Below are 14,440 nucleotides of genomic sequence, written 5' to 3'. Positions count from 1 at the left end.
TGGGGGCCCATGGATGGGGGCACAGGGCTTGGCTTTGGGCCCCTTCCCCAGCCCCAGGGAGAGCCACCCCACTTTTAGACGGTTCCTTGTGGAAGTTCTGACGTGATTTTGTTTGAAGAGTTTGTCCCTGATTGAAGGAACTCTACACTCCGCAAACGAACCATCTCATGGCCCCATGAGAGCTCAGTTTGTCCCCTCCCGCACACACCCTCCCCATCCCCTCTCCTCCTTCCTCCTCTTGAAATCCTTCAGGCCCCGCTGGAAGCCATACCTCTCACTGAAGGCTCCTGGGGGCGCACTGCAAAGACCCCCCCAGGGGGATCTCTCTGCTTCTGGGAGACAAGCCACTCTCGCCAGCCAACGGAGTGATCATTCGGGGCACAACTTTGCTCCTTTCCCCGAGGTGAAAGCTCTTCTGTGGCTCGCCCAGCTCCTAGAAGATAAAAAACCCAAATACGTTAACACAGCACTCAAGGCCTACACACTCTGGGCCTTACTTACTTTCCAGCTGCTCCCCTGCCTCCCCATCACCCCCCATGTGGCAACCACGTGGACCCTTTATTCAGTCAATGACTAAGTATTTATTGAGCAACTATTAGGTCCAGGAATGCTGTCAATGCTGAATGAGAGATGCAGAACCCCGTGGAACTTGCATTCTGCAGGAGAAAAGGGGCCTAAGGGCAAATGCACAAATCGTATGGCCAGCGGGGATTTGCAGAAACCAAGGTGAGTTGTGGGGCTGTTTTGTAGAGGGTGCGGGGCCAGGACTCTGGGCAGAGGCTGGACAGGTGAGCACCTGGGACGGGATCCAAGGATGTAGCGTCCAGGCAGGGCAGAGAAGTAGGAGATGTGGGCGGGGAAGCTGGCAGGGTCAGAGGCAGGGTGGGAGTTCTCGGATTTCTTCTCATTGTGGGAAGCTGTGGGAGGGTTGGAAGCAAGTGGAGGGTGTGACCTACTTTCCTGCTTTAAAAGAGCTCTTTGGGGCTGTGTGGAGAATGGTGGTAGAAGGGTAGTCAATCTGTAGCTAATCTTGCATTTAGGAAGTACTGCACTGTTGAAAACATTGTAGCATGTTGCTACTTGTTATTTAAAACTTTTTCCGGGGGCACCTGGGTGGCTCAGTCAGTTAAGCGTCCAATTCTTCGTTTCGGCTCAGGTCATGATCTCAGGGTCCTGGGATCGAGCCCCATGTCAGGCTCTGTGCAGGGTATGGACTCTGCTTGGGATTCTCTCTCTCCCTCTGCCCCTCCCCCCGCTCACATGTTCTAGTGCTCTCAATCAATCAATCAATCGAAATAAAACCTTTTCCAGTATACTCTGCCATCATTATGAACTTCTGTGGGACAGTTTCTCCGTGGATGGGGCGGCTTTCCATTTGCTGAAAGCTCACTGTTGTGAGGCCCGAACCCTGCTCCCTCTTTTTTTTTTTTTTAATTATGTTCAATTAGCCAACATATAGTACCTCATTAGTTTTTGACATAGTGTTCAACGATTCATTAGTTGTGTATAACACCCAGTGCTCATCCCCACACGTGCCCTCCTTAATACCCATCCCCCAGCTACCCCATCCCCCCACCCACGTGCCTTCTGTAACCCTCAGTTTGGTTCCCAGAGTCCAGAGTCTCTTATGGTTTGACTCCCTCTCTGATTTCTTCCCATTCAGTTTTCCCCCCTTCACCTGTGATCCTCCGTGCTATTCCTTATGTTCCACATACGAGTGAAACCATGTGATAATTGTCTTCCTCTGCCTGACTTATTTCACTTAGCATAATCTCCTCCCGTTCCATCCATGTCCATGCAAATGGTGGGTACTCATCCTTTCTGATGGGCCATTCTCTTACACCACACACAAAGATAAACTCAAAATGGATGAAAGACCTAAATGTGAGACATGAATCCATCAAAACCCTAGAGGAGAACACAGCACAACCCTTTTGTGGTTGCATTCATTTCTCAGTCCCAACCTCCAGGGTTCTCCAGAAGTCCTACTTCTTATCTGTTCTATTCCGCCCCTCCCTTTTTAAACTTTGGGTTTTAAGTGATTGGAAACGTTCCAGAAAGTCTTCGAGTTACATTTTTAACACCTCTATTGAGGTGTTAGCTGTATTTTTTTAAAAACCTGCATATACTCACAGTGTACGAAACAAACGTTGACATAAATGTACACCTCGTGAAACTACCACAATCAAGATAGTGACCCCCAAACCGGTTAAGCAGCAGGTCTTCTGCACCTGTAGTGATTTTTATCTACCTGTTCTATGAATGATCGAGAGAAGGAAGCTGAAATCTCTGACGACAGTTGTAGATTTGTCTCTCTCTCCTTGAAGTTCTATCAGCGTTTGCTTCAGGTGTTTTAAAGCGCTAGTATCAAATGCATGAACATTTAGGGTTGGAATGTCCTCTTGATGAATTGAACCCTTATCATTATTAAATGAGCTTCTTTATTCCCGGTAATACTCTTAACCCCCAGATTCACTGTGTTTTATATTAATATTGCCGCTGTGGCTATCTTCGGTTTCTGTTACATGGTTTATTTTTTCCATCCTTTTACTTTTCGTCTGTCTGTATCTTTATAATTAAAGTGGATTTCTTGGAGGTTGCCTGTCGTTGGGTCTTTTTTTCGCTTGGTCAGATAATCTGCCTTTTAAATGGGGTGTTTGGCTATTTACATCTATTGATATAATCTGATGTGAACCTACCATCTTGTTTATTGTTTTCTCTTTGTCTCTATCTGTTCTTTGCTTTTTTTCCTCTTTCTTTGTGTCTTCTTTTGATGAGTATTTTTTATTGTTTCATTTTTGTCTCCTTGTTGGCTTATTAGTAATAAATCTCTGCTGTGTGTTTTTTCCCAGTTTTATTGAGAAATAATTGACATGCATCGCTGTGTAAGTTAAATGCATGCAGCGTGATGGTCTGATTTACATATATTGCAAAATGATGGCCACAACAGGTTCAGCTAACATCCATCTTCTCGGGTAAATACAATCAAAAAAAAAAAAAAAAAGGAAGCTATGTTTCCCTGTGATGAGAACTCTCAGGATTTACTCTCTTAACAGCTTTCCCGTATATCACACAGCCGAGCTCGCTGTGGTCATGCCGTAGATTACGTCCCTGGTGCTCACGTCCCTCGTGCTGGGCAGTTCACACCTTCGTCCGCCTTCCTCCAGTCCCCCTCCCCCACCTGCCACCTCAGGTAACCACCAGTCCGATCCCTTGTTCTGAGTCTGGGGTTTTGTCTGTTTTGTTTAGATTCCACGTGTAAGTGAGATCATGTGTCTTGTGTCCTTTTCTGGCTGGTTTATTGTACTTAGCATCATGCCTTCGAGATCCATCCCTGTTGTGGCAAATGGCAGGGGTTCCTGGTTTTCCATGGCTGACTCCTTTTCCGCTGGATGTACACACAACTCCTCTATCCATTTACCTATCACTGGACACTTAGGTTGTCTGCAGTACGCTTTTTTGCTCAGAGACGGGGGGCGATAGAGGAATCTCCTTGAGGTGCATTCCGGATTTCACAGCCAGGGATCCTGGTCTGGGAGGGCCTGACCTCGTGCTGTTTCCCCCGTCCTGAAGACAGGGAAGGTGTGTGGTCAGACAGAGCAAAGGCCTCAGGGAGCTGCATTAGTTGGGATTCAGGAGCAGAGAGGTGAAGCCTGAGCTTCCCCGGGTGGGTCTCCAGGTCCACCCCGAAGTTAGCCCTGCTCCAAGGCTCCTCTCCTCCCATCGAGGAGGTGGCCCCACAGAGTGCGTAGGGCTCCACTTTTGAAAGTAGCTGTCCCCTCAGGGAGCACTGCAGGCCGCTTCCTTGCAGACTGCTCAGCTCAGCTAGAAGCCACAGATGGATGCCCCCTACTTTCCAGACGTCTCCCTGGAGCCTTGGTGGCCAGCCGACCCACCCATCTTCCGGGGCCGTGTTCCCACCGCCACCGCCGGGATCCACCCTGCCCGTCTGGCCCATCAACCTGCCTCAGGGCACAGCTTAACTCCTGGATCCCCCGCTTCATCCGACGGAGTCAAGCTCCAGCACGTTGGCATTCTCCTGCAGCCTTTGTGTCAAAATAAAATCAGTCAAATAAAACACAATCACGAGGCATCAGGCCACAGGCTGTTTGTCTCAGCCTAACTGATTCTGACAGCTCAGCGAGCAGAGCAGCCCCCGGAGCCGCAGCCGGGGCCACGGTTCCAGAAACAGAGGTGGCCACTGCCTCACCAAGCTGCACTGAGCCCTCCAACCCCCACGCAGGGGCGGGGCAGCGGGCTCTGCTCCGGCTTCCGGCGAGGCACCACCGCGGGCTGTCAGCTCTCCCCGCCGAGGTGAGAACCCCCAGGGGCACCCGACACCCCCTACGCGTTCCCGCTCAGATGTCGGCCTTAGAGATCCTGTGACCCAGCTCTCAGAAAACCTACGTCCCTGCTCTAAAGCCCAAAGCTAAGACTGTCATTCGTTGTTGTTTCCTACGCAAAGCAAACCTACTTGGATTCTCCCTTCTGACCCCCCCATGTCAAGTGTGTCTCTACCTTCATGGTTACATCTTCTTCGGGGGGAGCCATTTCCATATATTCCCGGAGTCTCAATCCATGGTGGGCGCAGAGTAGGAGACAGAGTCTGCTGTGGGTGAAGAGAAGCCCTGGGTTGCAGCCCCATGGGAGTCCCCGCTGGTCTGGGTAGCCGCCTCGTCCCCTGACGCTCAGTTCTTTACCTGCAGAATAAAGATGTGTGAAGAGCACCGTGGAGTAGAAGAGACATCCGCTTTGGAATCAGACAGGTGTGCGTTTCAGCCCCCACTCTGCCACTTGGGGATCGGGATCGGTGTAGACTGCTTAGCACCTGTCTGCCTGTGCCGTCCCCGAGGGCGCCGGACCCTGCTGAGCAAGGCCTGCCTTGTTTCCAAGAGTCCCACATCCCCACGTCCCCACGTCCCCAGGCCCCAGTCCCAGCTCATGGGCCACTTCTTTCAACGTCCTGTGCTCACTCCACTTCCTCCTGCCAACCACCAGATCTTCGGGGTTCTGGGTGTGAGCCCCAGAGCCCCGTCCCCTTCCTCTCCCTCGGGAGGCTCAAGCCCCTCACCTCCCAGCCCCACCCACCCCGGAACACCAACAGGTCACTGAGAAACAAACGCCCCCTTGAGACTCCATTTGCATTTCTCAGAAACAGAACTCCTGAGCCTCCCGGCCAAAGAGGTTCCTCATCCCCGAATATTTCATTTCCCCTGATAGTTCCACTCCAGACCTGGTGACTCAAGCCAGAAACTGAACATTTTCTCAATTCTACCTTCCTGTCTTCACGACCCTTCTAATCCGTTATTGAACTCCAGGGTTCTGTATCTAAAACAAACTCGAATGGAGACTTGTGTCTGGGACCCCACACCCCTCTTAGCCATCCGGATCACTACCACCCCCCGCTCCAACCCCTGCATAGCTTCCTCGCTGGCTTCCAGCTTCCAGTCCTGCTGCCCGCCCCCACCCCGCCCCCATCCCAGCACACTCTCCAAGCAAGGGTGCTCTTTCTCACTCACAAATCTGACCAGGTCACTCAGTGCCTTAATCCACCCCCACCCCCAACCCCGGTAACTGCCCAGTATACATAGAATTAAATTCAAACCGTTCTCCCGGACTCGGGATGCTCTTCACCATCTGGCCAACTCTGCCCAGCACTTCATCCCATGCCACTGTCCCCACCACTGGGTATATCCTAGTCACACAGGGACACTGGTCCTCCTTCCCTCCTCAAGATCCTTGCAGGCACAATTCCACTGGCCTAGAACTTCCTCCCATTTCTTGTTTATAGGGCTTTTATCCAACATAGGTCTCTGGCATAAGTACATGAGAAACAGAAGAGATGCCATGGGTATAGTTCAAAGCTGTCAGTCGGTCTGGATTCCTGTGGTGGAAACAAGCCTGGAATATGCTGGGATGCCCACAGCCTCTTGGAGTTCACAGTTCCGGGAGTTGGCTAGTTAGCAGGGCTGGGGAACGGACCACCATGGAGCCTTCCCACGAATTTCTTACTATGCTAGTCAAGCCCGCCAACATGTCCACCCAGCTCGGTTTTCCATTCACTACTCCAGCCCCCCACACCCCACATCTGCCCCACGATGCCACCCATTGTCTAATGAATCTATCTTCCACAGCTCCCTGCTCATTTTCTAGCCAAGCCACTTCCTCCGCCACCATGGATGGCACCCTCTCCTTCAAGGTCCAGATGGAATGCTGGCTCGGGAGCATCTTAAATCCAGAGGCTCATTCCAACCGGAGCCTAGTGTCGCCGCTCAGGGCTCCGTGGTGTGGGGTTTACCTCCCACTAATGGTGCCTGTCCCGTCCTATCATGGCCTGAGCGTCAGCCCTGCATCGGGCACAGGGCTAAGCAGTTTATAAGCCTCATCTAACATTCCTAGCATGGTGTCTATGAAGGAGGCACCATGAGTCTCCCCATCTCACCCAGGAGGAGGCCGAGGCTCAGAAAACAGTGGCACGTTCTCTGTCACAGTTCAAGCCCACCTCGGCCCGGCTCTATCAGGCGTCTCAGCTGTGGCACTACTTTCCTCATTTACAAGCATGCCTGTCTCTCTGCAGCCTTTGAGACTCATCCTCACATGCCGTCGGCCTCCACAGCGTATGGTACACCCACACGTTCTGGACAATGCACTGTTAATAGTGTGGTTTCTTATTCTGCTTCTGTAAAGTCTTCTAAAAGGAAAAAAAAAAGGGTGAAGGTCCTTCAACAATAGCCTTAGCATCCTGTTATAATGAGGAAAAAGTCGGGAAATTGATATCTAAACGTTCTCAACACCAACATTAGCTTAAATTCTCATCCACACCCTTGGCCCAAGAGGGCCACACCAAGACAAGTCAGTCTGCCCTTTGGAGCCCATTCATTAGAGAAGGGAAGTGTTTATGTGGCCTCGGCTCTGGGATGATATAATGATTGCCTTTCCTCCCAGCAGGTCTCACCCTGTCTCAGGAAGACGTCAGGGGTCAGCACAAGGCCAGACTCCGAGTTGATGAGTCACTCTGGGAGAAGGCCAATCGCAGGATGAAGTTTGGCTCCGGGGGATTGGTGAAAGGAAATGGTACCTTTCCCTTGGAGGAATGAGGTTGAATCTGACCTCAGTCTGATGGCATGGAAAAACGCCCAGCCTGTCTGGCTGGGGATCCAGGAGGGGGGACAGGGTTCCCCAGAGAGTAATACTCAAAGGTCAGTCTCTACCCAGGGCTCTTAGGAAATGCTCACTGCCAGGTCTCTGAGGGGCTCAGGTGAGGCATGTGTCAGGAATATGGAACCATCTTATTAGTAAGTCTGGTTCCATTAAGGCAGGCAGAGTGGGGGGAAAATGTACTTGGGAGAAAGCAGTAGAGGGGTGAGGCCAACAAACCTTGGTTCCTCTCCAAGCCAGCACACCTGCTGTGGCACCCGTGGAGAACCACTGAATCCTGTGGTGAAAAGCTAGAGCCCGCATGTGTTACTGTCCCCTCTTCACCACACTTCACCAAGAGCATTACCTCCATTACCATATCTCTCCACAGCCTTCACCACCTCTGCCCCCATCACCTCCACTAGCTACCCTCTAATGCCATCGCATTACTTGGCAGGTACCATTCTAGGAGCTTTGTGTTTCCTTTTCATTTAATTTCTATAACAGGAGCTATTTTCTTTAGTAATGAGAGAGTTCAGGCAACCTGACCAAGGTCCATATCTTATAAGTGGCAAAGTTGGAATGGTCACCCTAGCATATCTAACACCGAGGCTGTGCTCTTGACCACTGTGCCAGATGGAAGAGTCCTTCTGGGGCAGAACAGAAGAGTTCAGATGAACAAACAAACAAATCATAAAGCAAAGACCAATCCTACTCCAGCTCACTGACAGCCCCTTCTCCCCATCTGCTCATGCAGATGTTCAGTGACACCATAGTACTCTCTAGAATCAGGGATGATTATTATCATTCTTCTCCCTGGGGGTCATGGCTCCCTTTCTCACCTCTACCAAGCAAGAGGTGGTTGCCATATCTCTTCTATTCTAAATCGTCATGGCCATTCTTGCCTTCCCAGCAGCCCACTGTGACCTCTGCTTGAAAATTTCAGAGGAAAACTCGTTTCTTTCACAAAAGCTCCCCAACATCTAGCACAGCAGGAGATGTGGGCCAAATCTTAATGTGTGAGGACTGAACTAGGCCCAAGGCCATCTGCCTGCCTCGTGGCACCCAGAGCTCAGGACACGCAGCACAGGGAAGGCCCACCCCTCCAAGAATCTCAGGCATGTGTTCCCTCACCAGAAGGTTAGAAGCAAGGGAAACATGAGTGAGTCAGGTGAACCTGGAATGTCACCTTAAGTCACAAACTACAAAGAGTTAATGCCCAAGCAGACCTGACAGGGAGGTAAACATCCATGGAAGGTTCTTGAGTCTTTTCTCTGTCTCTGCCAGCAACTGAGGAGCGGATCGGCCAGGTAGCCGTCTCCTGTTGCTGGCGTGGAAAATTTTCCAGGGGACTTTTCTGAACATAAGCATCTTGGAATGAGCCTGATCCCAGTAAAAGAACCAAATGTCAGAAAGGCTGAACATAAATCTTGCCTAGAGTAGGGATTGCTTGATGGTCGGATTTCTTTTTTTTTCTTCACTAGGGTTACAAGACAGGGAATGTGAAAGGAAAGCCCAGCCTGATTTTATGAGCCATGATCATAGTACTTCTCTTTCTGGAACAAACTTGCAGAGAGTTCTGTTGTTTAAGCTCCTGGAAACTGAATTGACAGGAAACCCTGTCTGTGGCTGCAGGTAAAGGTCCTGCTCCCACACTGGGGCACGGGTTCTGTGGGCTACTCCCTGCAGGAGGCAGACAAGGTGGGTCTGTTCCTTCAACTGAGGTGAAGCTCTATCAACTGCTTCTAGAGAAATGCACTTCACGTTACAGGATCCATTCGAGGCATTTGCATTTTGAAATATTAAAACAGGTGAAGTACATCCTGGGAGGCCCCACCCTTAACTTCCAGAAGACTAATCTTATACTAGTTATAACAACTACAGCAGCTAACTTTTAAGGAGACCTTACTCTGCCTGAAGCATTTTACATCCATAACCTCACTAATCCTCATGATGATTCTAGGAGATAAATATTATCCCTATTTTATAGATAAAACTGACCCAGAATGGTTCTGAAGCTTTTCTGAATTCCCACAGAATGTCTGTCAGAACAAAGATGTGACCTGAAGGCTGTTGGACTCCAGGGCCCCTGCCACTAACTTCCATGTAATGATACCTATGGGTCAAAGAAAAGACACTGAATCCCAGCAGAATTGCCGCTTCCACATCCTCTAACTCCAAAGGTCTTCAAAGTCACCCTGGAGGTGACTACAGAAATAAATCATTGCTGGGTTACGGGGGCCAACACACCAAATTATCAGAAGCAGGCTGCTTTTGATGGGACTGTATACCTGGGAAGATAGACCTGGGAAAGATCTCCACCTCGTACAGCTCATGAACTGAGCTGATACCTAATTATTAAAAAGAAAGCCTGGTGAACTGACCACACCAATGTAAGTCAGGAACACCAAGTTCTGTTTGCCTTAGTGGAATCTCTTGCTTTCAACTAGGCCGGGCAGGCGACTGAGCCATGAGGAGGAGAACCGGAGTGAACTGTGAAGAAAACTCTCCATCAAACACGGGGACACTCTGTTGTTGTAAGAACCAAGGGCTAGGGCAGCGAAAGAGTTCTGTAAAGAAAGAAGAAGGAAAGCAAGCTGATCCACATATTCTGGAAGTGTACAAAGGGGACAGGTAGATGTGGGTCCAATTTTCTGAGCCCCCACCTCACAGCAAATCATTCTAAGAAATACCAAGGACAAACTGCTGGTTCTAGAATAAATGAAATAAGATGAATCTGGTTCTACGTGATAGAATACCAGTTCTGATCACTCCTTTTTCCTGTCTTTGAAATTGAAATAAGAAGTCAATGACTTACTTTATTGTTCTGTTTAAGCAACTGAATTTATACACTTTCTGAAAGGCCAATGTTTACCCGCAGCATCTTTATTATTGTAAGTCAGCTTTAACCCAAATTCAACGGGAAGCAGACTTCAAAAGCACTTAGTGTGAGCATCACTCTAAGGGCCTTATTGTTGTTCTAACACTGAGCACATCTATGCTTTTCTTTTGTTAGTGACTCTGGGGATCTGGAGAGCTCACACGCATGCACATGCCCTTGATGTGTGCTACAAATACTGTAAATTCTATAGTGATCATTGGGTATTGCCTTCTACAGGGGAAAAGAGGATACATTTGTACCAGCGGCTAAGGGGGTGACGATTGTCCTCTTATAACCTGACTGTAAAGAAGTCTAATCAGTTGATGATAAACACCAGGGCCCCATGTGTCGCAAACAACTGGGTCATTTTGGCTGCTTCTGAATAGGAGTAAATAGTTTTATGTAAAATTGTTTATACTGGCCAGACTTCAAGAACTTAAACTTTAGTGTTCACTATGTCATAACCTTCATAAATTAAAGAATTTTCCTTCCATAATTTTCAGCCTGATGGATCATCATCTGATGCCTGGGAGGTAATAGGAGACCTTCCTGCTTGTGGCGGGATTAGTGAGTTGCTTTCATGTCTATGAGAACATTTCAGAGCTTCCAAGACTTGTCTAAAAGGAAACTTGGAAGCAAGCAAAGGTGTGAGAACAGGAAACTTTCTTAGGGATTTAGACCATTAGAGCCAATGTTGATTTACGTAGCAAACCAAGTGACCCTCTTTGTCTGCTGGATTTTACACGTACATTTTTTCTACACTGGTCTTAACGTTGCCGTAGATCAGGCCGCTTCCCAAGGCTTCCCATTCAGTTTTTCCTGCTGCTCCTTCTGCAGTCAGCTTTCCCTGAGAGGGGAGCGAGGACCTCAGAATAAACACAATCCTTCTATCAGCAAGGTTCCATCTTGACTCTCTACAGGACCACCCTATGTGGCAGAAGCCAGTGTCAACATCCACATGGGGAAGGATGTCACTGCACTTGAGATCTGAGGTAATCTCCCATCCTGCTGCTTTACTTGGCATAACTAGTCACTGCAGCTCTCGTGTTAAGAAAAGGCCCAACAATGTCCTCATTTATATCAGGACACGGGGCCACCTGCATGTCCTAGCCGAAGCAAGAGAAGGAGCATTTGATATGTGATAATCAAGTGGCTGTCACTCCGATGATTCATGCTCCTAAGTCCCATAAACATGTGAGTCACAAGAGAAGAAGCAGTGGGTTCAACTTTAGAGGGCTGTTCCACTAAAATCTCTGTAAATCATTGGGCGCCCAAGAGAATTACTTTTCTATGCATGTGATGAAATGGAACATAAATATGGAGAGGCATTCTTCCTACTTCAAAGGAGGTCAGAGAATAGAGCAGAGATGTGTACGTCAGTCATGGCAGGTGATGGTTTCAAAGCAGCCAAGGCTTTGGGTGATAGGCCATGAGAAGAGGTTAGTGATGGATGTCCCTGTGTTTCTCAGTGTCATCCCATAAAATATGGGGGTAGTCCCAGGGTACTTTAGAGGATATGAAAGGTCCTATAGTGGAGGATGGGGAGAAGATAAGCATCAAGGCTGTGTTTGCTATGCTTTTTAACTGCAGCTTTCTATCATAGATTGGTGTGAGGCACATCTACATGCACAACTTGGCAAGATAATCATTTGGTATGGCTTCCAAGGACTGAAGGCTTGAAGGTCATTCTCCCTCCACCTTACAAGAAGCTGTTGCTCAGGGGATCCCTCCATGGCTTCATCATAATCCAGCCTCCTTGGGCCAGAGGGAGAATTTAACTGGCTACCTTTGCACACTTCCAACAGAACTTCTACCAGCTGTTCTTCTTTGTCCTGTCATGAAACATGGGTTCAGCACAGGTCACTGAATCATAAACCATTAAAGCTAAAATGTCCCCAAGAGATCCTCTGGCTCAGTGATTTCTGAACTGCCTTAAATGAATTTTTTTCAAATGAAATTTTACTCAGACCCCAAAATATAAAATAAATTTAGTAGCTATGATTCAATATGGCAGTTTCATCATAACTTTTCATTATTCTTACCTAATAAATAAAGATGGACTGAATTAGAAAAAAAAATCATCATTTTGCAGTCACTAATGAGACAATGGATCCAGGCAATAATCATGAATGGAGGCTGAAACCCTAAGATGAATGGTTGATAGGAGACTTTTTAATGGAAGGATCAGGCTGATACCAACTGAGCTCATTGATCAAACAGCATTACTGCAAGTGGGTTAATCAACTGTACTGTGGCTTCAGAGGGGGTACAACAGGAAGTACATATGAAGAGTATCCATGAGGGACTCTTGCCTTAAGAAATATCAAACTCATACCCAGTCATTCTTCTAGGTTTCAATACCAGCGTCCAGGACATAAAAGAACAAATCAAACAATACCATGAGGAAACAATCAGCCATATTCAGAACACGGGACAGTCTACAGAATAAATGACCTAGTTTCTGTAATTGATCAAAGGCATGTGCAATGCATTTTATTGTTGCCCAATTATTCATTCCCCTTCCTGCAAGAGGAAGGATTATTCATTCGTAAGTGGATCATACGTTTGTGCCTACTGCCTTTTGGATGGGCACTCTCCCAGTGGAACTGTGTACATTCCTGTCCCATTGATACCAGTTGGGCCTCATGACTTGCTTTGCCCCATGGTGAGTAAGTGAGAATAGGCCACATCTAAGAAAGCTTTGCCGACCATCCCGTCACTGGCTTTGCTGCCCTTTTATTTCTGTGGCAAGAACATCCCGACACAAATTGCTGAGTCCCAGAATAAGAAGACACATGGAAAGGAGCTGAACCACTGCCAAACTGCAGACAATGTGCAATGGGAGCCAGAAATAAAAACTTTTATTAACATTGTTTGTTATACCATTGAGATTTGGGGGTCATCTGTTACCCCAGCAAAGCTGGTAAATTTAATATGAACCTCCTCCCACCCAAACACACACACACAGAAGAACTGTTATAAAGTAAAAGAAACTTTAGCAATGTGACCATTGAAGGTATGTTGTGGACCATGATAGTGAACCACAGTTCAAACAATTCAAACTTAAAATGTCACTTTTGGGATACTTGAAACAATTTGCATAATGTCTGTGTATTATGTGATATTAAGGAGTTATTGTTAGTTTTGTCAGGTGTGAGCATGCTCCCATACACATGTATTTTTCAGTTAGAGATGTATCGTGAGGTATGTATGGGTCAAATGACAGGATGTCTGAATTTTCTTCTGAATATTTCAAGAAAAGAGTAAGAGGATGGATAAGTGTCACAAAATATTGATAATTGTTGAAGCTGGACTTTAAGCACAGAGAGGTTGACTATACTATTATCTCTAATTTTATGTATGTTTTTAAATTTGCCTTATAAATAATCTATAAATTATAGCAAACAAATTAAAAGGCATTAACAAACAATGACAAATAGGATATAATGGGAGTCACCAGCAGACAAGAAAATTCCAAAATTTCTGGAAGAGCCAGTGTTTGGATGAAGGGTCATTTAGAAGGTAAGATTGAGAAAGTTTCATTCTCATGTGTTTGTGTGTGTGTGTGTGTTGGGGGTCTACAAGGGGACAGTGTCCTTAAAAAGAGTGTTGACTGTCCTGTAGAACATAGCACAGAACTGACAACAATGGGTGTAAATGAAAGTTTGTATAACCAACCATTGACATTATAACATCCCCCCATCCACCCACCTACACACAGAATGATGCCCAATAAAATGTTTGCCATCCAGGTGAAAAAAAGCAGACTGCTTTTCTTTTTTTAAGCAAAACAAAACAAAATCTATCTGGGAAAACTAGGACAGCTGATCTGTGCATTGACACCCAAGGCAAAGCACTCCCCAAATTGGTGTTTTAATGTAATGGTCAGCTCCCCGCAAGTTCACCCTGAAGTAAAGCCTACCAGAGAATCAGCCCCACCCACAGAGGAACGCCAGCCAGGTGACCATTGCTCCATTGCTGAATGCGAATGGACTGCTGAGGATCACCATACAATTAGAGGAAGTCTGCAATGTGACAGAGCAAAACAAAGGAAAAATGACACCGGGGAAAACACAAATAATTAGGAAACAGAGGAAAATATTTTGAAAAGGGGAAAACTTTTAATTAATATTCTGAGGGATTTGAAATGAGATGGCACCCAAAAAAAGAATAGGATTCTACAGAAAAGGAAAAATCAAAGATAAAGTACTGTTAGAAATTAAAATTAAGTCCCAACCTCCACTCTGTCCCATCCAAACAAAGAAGAAAAGATAAAAGAAGAGAATTCAGGTCCTACCAGAAGAGAAGGAACTAGGATATTTTTCATCCCAGGGAAGGTGATGGAGGGATTAGGCGCACACAGAAGAGGAGTGAACTGAGTGGGCAAGGGGAGGGGCAAGGGGAGGGGCAAGGGGAGGGGCA

General features: G+C 47.2%; 1 long non-coding RNA gene across 2 annotated transcripts in view; it reads right to left on the bottom strand.

Moving 5' to 3' along the window:
• Window positions 1–14,440, bottom strand: part of LOC103674590 — a 42,286-nt gene that overhangs the window by 20,856 nt on the left and 6,990 nt on the right. For both annotated transcript variants that reach the window (XR_571660.1, XR_571661.1), the window contains exons 2-3: window positions 4,519–4,700; window positions 272–433 (exon numbers count right to left, since the gene is read on the bottom strand). This is a non-coding gene — a long non-coding RNA (uncharacterized LOC103674590). The remainder of the gene's footprint in view (window positions 1–271; window positions 434–4,518; window positions 4,701–14,440) is intronic.

This window comes from Ursus maritimus, unplaced genomic scaffold, assembly GCF_017311325.1.
Source record: "Ursus maritimus isolate PB19 unplaced genomic scaffold, ASM1731132v1 scaffold_3, whole genome shotgun sequence".
Classification (NCBI taxonomy): domain Eukaryota; kingdom Metazoa; phylum Chordata; class Mammalia; order Carnivora; family Ursidae; genus Ursus; species Ursus maritimus.
The sequence above is the reverse complement of the archived record's forward strand: the minus strand, read 5'-3'. Positions and strand labels throughout refer to the sequence as shown.